General features: G+C 42.5%; 1 protein-coding gene across 1 annotated transcript in view; it reads right to left on the minus strand.

The window, feature by feature from the left end:
• Positions 1-1,332, minus strand: part of mlh3.L (mutL homolog 3 L homeolog) — a 28,126-nt gene extending 26,794 nt beyond the window's left edge. Inside the window, exon 1 of the mRNA XM_018228900.2 lies at positions 25-1,332. The gene's annotated coding sequence lies outside the window, so the exon portion shown is untranslated. The remainder of the gene's footprint in view (positions 1-24) is intronic.
• Between the last annotated feature and the right edge of the window lie 4,687 nt (positions 1,333-6,019).

The raw sequence follows: 6,019 nt of genomic DNA on the forward strand, positions 1-6,019 counted from the left end.
TAACACGCTACAACTACGCCTCACCCTCCGGTAGCTGCTAGTTCCCAGGCCGTGGTGACGTCACGAACACTTGAACGTCTCCGTCACGTGACACTCTGCGCGTATTCGGCGCCTTCTTCAAATGGTAGTTACGCGTGGATTGCCTGGAGAAGAACTCTGCCACAGTGCTTCACTAAGTAAGTATTGGGTTGCGCTGTGTAGCATTAGGGTTTTTTCTTGTGACAGGATTTTATTCAATTCTTCCCTTAGTGGAATACGGGGGCACTAGTGGAACAACACTCGCTGTTCAGTGGAGGCTGCGAAACTATTACATACTTGCTTGGCTAGCACACAAGTATTGGCCGAGTCGGCGTCAACAACGCATGATGCCGCAACGTCACCTACGTGGGTGGGATCGATATATTGCAGCCTTCCCACGCGTTGTGTCATATGCGCCACGGTCGACGCTCAGTCTGGGAGTCGGGAGATAGGGAGAAAACTCAGCATTCCGCACGCAAGAAGACAACAACTGGTAAGCTGATCCTCTTTGCCGGAGGCAGTAGGAAGGGGGCAAATGTGTAGATAATTGAGAGAGGCAGAAGCTCGTTTTGGGAACAGTGGCCAGGGGGTAAGTTTCACCTCACAGCTGCCTGCATCCGTTTTTGGAACCTGGGGACAGAGATCTGGGTGGCTACCCAACCAATGATATTTAATTATCAAAGACCCCTTGCAGGTTATCCACTTATCCCACCTTATGGATCCACTGATTGCGAGTGTTCATTATTGGGTACAATGGTCCCTGCAGCAGTGGCATAATAACCTCTCTGACCTGACAAATGGCTTAGCTAGAGGTTTTTCGCTTGGTTCTGAAAAGATCTAGAGAATATGCAGTGTGTCAAAAATGTGCATATTCTGCTGCCTTGTCTTAACCAATAAATGATAGTGTCCCTCATCAGAAAACTGTACATTGACTCCGAGCTAATCAATTAGCATGTAATGTTGATCATTTGAGTGACACAGTGCCAGCACTAAAAAATGGTGACTCCCTTAATGAGATGGAGCAGTGAATTCCAGCATCCAGAGACTTGCAGCATCAAAAGGCATAATCACACCCAGTATTTCAGGACACCGTAACCCCAGCATTAAATGGCACAAAGAACCCCAGTATCATATGGCACAGTTAACCTCCGTATTGAATGATACAATAGTGACCCTTGGCATAAGAGTGCATAGTGATTCCCATCATTAACTAGCAGTATATTATTAGTAACCTCCAGCATTAAATGGCTCAGAGACTTCCATGAGACACTGGGTCCAGATGCAAGGAAGGCTGTGGGATAGCAAGTGTAGGAGATTGTGCCTATAGCAACACTGGGGATAATAGTCTCTGGGAAGGAACTATGGCTGTGGGATAGAAGGTATAGTAGAGAGAGATGGTGCTAATCGTAACAGTGGGATAATAGTCTCTGGGAAGGGAGTGTGACTGTAGCAGTTGGATAATAGTCTCTGGGAGTGTTAACTGCCTAGCTTGTTTCCACAGGCACAACTGGACAATGTAAACACAGATGAATAAAAATAAAGCAATAAATGACAAGTAACTGGCCATGAAAGTTTCTTCTTTTCAACTGTAAATGGCCAACATACAAGTACAGTCTTACTGGACATGCTTAGCAAACCAAAGAAACATATTTATTTACAAATGCTAAATGTGCTATGCTCCAGCTTCTGAATTCTCTCATTTTGGAACTGCACTTTTGTAATTCTGGACATAGGACTGCCTTTCTTTTGTAGCCAGACCTGCATTTGGTCCTTGCAACTGTCCCTGTATCTGTTTTGCACCCAGCCATATAGACCTAAACGATTTTCCTCTGCCTGCAGGAAAACAAATTAAAAAGACTGAAAGTGAGTGAGAGCCATGGCAAATATGAATGGTTATTAATCACATGCTAGAAACTGTGTAAATTTAGCAGACCGCACCAGCAAACAGACAATCATCTAGTCCATAACATTTTATCAGTTTATGTACAAATCATGGAAAATATATCACGCTTTTTAGCTCTTATCTTTTTATGGACCAGTACAATTCCAGGCAGATGGCAACAATAATGGCATATGGAAAAAAAAAAAAGGATCTCTAAAATCCTTTGTGGATAACAATAAACAGAAACGTAGGTATCTCCATAGATCTGAAACATTATTTGCTGTGTCTCTCAGAATGTACTGTTTTTAAAAACCAATATATACATCACAGCAAAAGAGAATGTAGTCAAGAAAGAAAGTTAATTGATACAAAATAATGGTACCCAGAAGACAAATTAACTGGGTGTACTTGCGGAAAAAAAACACCTTGCACCTTTCCAAAGACTTCGTATTTCACAGAGATAGTCTGCTCTTCCTCAGCCATGCTTCTCCCCTTAATGTGACAGAATGTTACACCTTTGAAGAAACCTAAAAAATATTTTTATGACTAACAAAAACAAAACACTGTTTACAGTAATGGTGTGTGGTCCCTTGCTCATGGTATTTTTTTGGAAGTGAGATGCATCAGTTAAATGAATCCATTGTATTCTGCTAATGTCCTTTTAGAACCGCGTTTTATTGCACTCAAGTTTTTTTTCTTTCTATAAAAATTTTTTTAGATGCAACTTGCTGCCTCTTTTTGCCCTTGGTGTGCGTTTACAGGACAAAGGGATAGAAGAGCTCATAAAAGTGCACTTCGTTCCATTACAAAAAAATGGATATAAACACTTTTTATGCATTTTAAAACACTGGGGGAAAAAACCTTTCCTGTGTAAGAACCCTAAGGATACTGATGCAAAAACATCAGCACAATTACTATGTGGGACCATAATCTTATTTTTATTACTTATCTTTCTATCTAGACACTCTCCTATTCATATTTCAGTCTTTCATACAAACCACTGCCTTGTTGCTACAGTAAACTAGACCCTATCAACCAAAAAGCTGATTGTAGGAAAAAATATTGATTCACTGATTAAAAATAGAGCAACACCTTAAAAATGGAGCCAACGGTTGTAAAACCACATAATGCTTGATTTTACCATATACTGTATAGTAGGGAGGTTGGAGTATGGATCCTGTTCTGATAATCGTATATAAAGCTCTTCCTAAAGGTTGGCCAGGTCACTTCTGCCTGGACTTGGAAGTGCCAAGTTTCCTGGCACAAGTTTTCTTAAGGCATACACAAGCAGAATAGCGCAGTATGGCACACACAAGGAGAATATGGTGGGCAGAGTATGGCACACACAAAGAGAATAGGGCAGGCGCAGTATGGCACACACAGGGAGAATAGGGCAGGCATAGTACGGCACACACAGGGAGAATAGGGCAGGCAGAGTACGGCACACACAGGGAGAATAGAGCAGGCAGAGTATGGCGCACACACAAGGAGAATAGAGCAGGCAGAGTATGGCACACACAGAGCATAAGGCAGGCAGAGTATGGCACACACAGGGAGCATAAGGCAGGCAGAGTATGGCACACACAGGGAGCATAAGGCAGGCAGAGTATGGCACACACAGGGAGCATAAGGCAGGCAGAGTATGGCACACACAGGGAGCATAAGGCAGGCAGAGTATGGCACACACAGGGAGCATAAGGCAGGCAGAGTATGGCACACACAGGGAGCATAAGGCAGGCAGAGTATGGCACACACAGGGAGCATAAGGCAGGCAGAGTATGGCACACACGGAGCATAAGGCAGGCAGAGTATGGCGCACACAGGGAGCATAGAGCAGGCAGAGTATGGCGCACACAGGGAGCATAGAGCAGGCAGAGTATGGCGCACACAGGGAGCATAGTGCAGGCAGAGTATGGTACACACAAGGAGAATAGGGCAGTGTATGGCACACAGGTAGCATTGGGCAGGCAGAGTAAGGCACACACAGGGAGCATAAGACAAGCAAAGTATGGCACACACAGGACTACTCTAAGATGAACAGTCCATACTGTGCTACACACAGTGACACAGTGCTGGTTCCCCTCCAGCAATTTCTATGAAGTGTGAACGGGTGAACAATGTGGGCACTTTTCGGGTTGTTGAGGGCCACCAGTTGGACAGCACTATCCTACAGGATACCATGGCAGCTTAAAATCTTACATATTCTTACCAAACATATCCAGGGACCAAAACAAGAATAGGTGAGAACTGAGTAAGAGAGGTTATGGCGAAGAGTGAGAGAAACTGGTAGTTTTGGTAAGTGGTGGGCAAAGTATATTTGGATAGCTTTATATTTAGGGTTAGCCGTTATACGACGATATAGAGATATATATCCTAATAAATGCTCAAGCACTTTAATTTTTAAAATATCCGGTTATGTTTGGGTGCGATTATGTATCAGTGCTCTGTTATTACAATTGTTGATGGAGGGCATAAGGCTTGTCTATAGAAAATTGTTCCCCTGCATTCTACAGTGGTGTGAAAAACTATTTGCCCCCTTCCTGATTTCTTATTCTTTTGCATGTTTGTCACACTTAAATGTTTCTGCTCATCAAAAACCGTTAACTATTAGTCAAAGATAACATAATTGAACACAAAATGCAGTTTTTAAATGAAGGTTTACGTTATTAAGGGAGAAAAAAAACTCCAAATCTACATGGGCCTGTGTGAAAAAGTGATTGCCCCCCTTGTTAAAAAATAACTTAACTGTGGTTTATCACACCTGAGTTCAATTTCAAAGGTTATGAAGCCATTTCTAAAGCTTTGGGACTCGAGCGAACAAAAGTGAGAGCCATTATCCACAAATGGCAAAAACATGGAACAGTGGTGAACCTTCCCAGGAGTGGCTGGCCGACCAAAATAACCCCAAGAGCGCAGAGACAACTCATCCGAGAGGCCACAAAAGACCCCAGGACAACATCTAAAGAACTGCAGGCCTCACTTGCCTCAATTAAGGTCAGTGTTCACGACTCCACCATAAGAAAGAGACTGGGCAAAAACGGCCTGCGTGGCAGATTTCAAATGCACAAACCACTTTTAAGCAAAAAGAACATTAAGGCTCGTCTCAATTTTGCTAAAAAACATCTCAATGATTGCCAAGACTTTTGGGAAAATACCTTGTGGACCGACGAGACAAAAGTTGAACTTTTTGGAAGGTGCGCGTCCCGTTACATCTGGCATAAGAGTAACACAGCATTTCAGAAAAAGAACATCATACCAACAGTAAAATATGGTGGTGGTAGTGTGATGGTCTGGGGTTGTTTTGCTGCTTCAGGACCTGGAAGACTTGCTGTGATAGATGGAACCATGAATTCTACTGTCTACCAAAAAATCCTGAAGGAGAATGTCCGGCCATCTGTTCGTCAACTCAAGCTGAAGCGATCTTGGGTGCTGCAGCAGGACAATGACCCAAAACACACCAGCAAATCCACCTCTGAATGGCTGAAGAAAAACAAAATGAAGACTTTGGAGTGGCCTAGTCAAAGTTCTGACCTGAATCCTATTGAGATGTTGTGGCATGACCTTAAAAAGGCGGTTCATGCTAGAAAACCCTCAAATAAAGCTGAATTACAACAATTCTGCAAAGATGAGTGGGCCAAAATTCCTCCAGAGCGCTGTAAAAGACTCGTTGCAAGTTATCGCAAACGCTTGATTGCAGTTATTGCTGCTTAGGGTGGCCCAACCAGTTATTAGGTTCAGGGGGCAATTACTTTTTCACACAGGTTTGGATTTCTTTTCTCCCTAAATAATAAAAACCCATTTAAAACACTCCTTTAAAAACTGCATTTTGTGTTTTCTTGTGTTATCTTTGACTAATAGTTAAATGTGTTTGATGATCAGAAACATTTTGTGTGACAAACACGCAAAAGAATAAGAAATCAGGAAGGGGGCAAATAGTTTTTCACACCATTGTATATGTCATTGTGATGTATTTGTTTTGCTGAATTATCAGAATGTATTATGTAAAAAGGGTATATAAACTGAAGCAAGCAATCTTCTATCTACCTCACTGCTCTGTGCAGCTGTTATACTTCTATGCAGACTGAGAAGCTGTCTTTTGATTGTTATAATAAACTACCT

This window comes from Xenopus laevis, chromosome 8L, assembly GCF_017654675.1.
Source record: "Xenopus laevis strain J_2021 chromosome 8L, Xenopus_laevis_v10.1, whole genome shotgun sequence".
NCBI classification, from domain to species: domain Eukaryota; kingdom Metazoa; phylum Chordata; class Amphibia; order Anura; family Pipidae; genus Xenopus; species Xenopus laevis.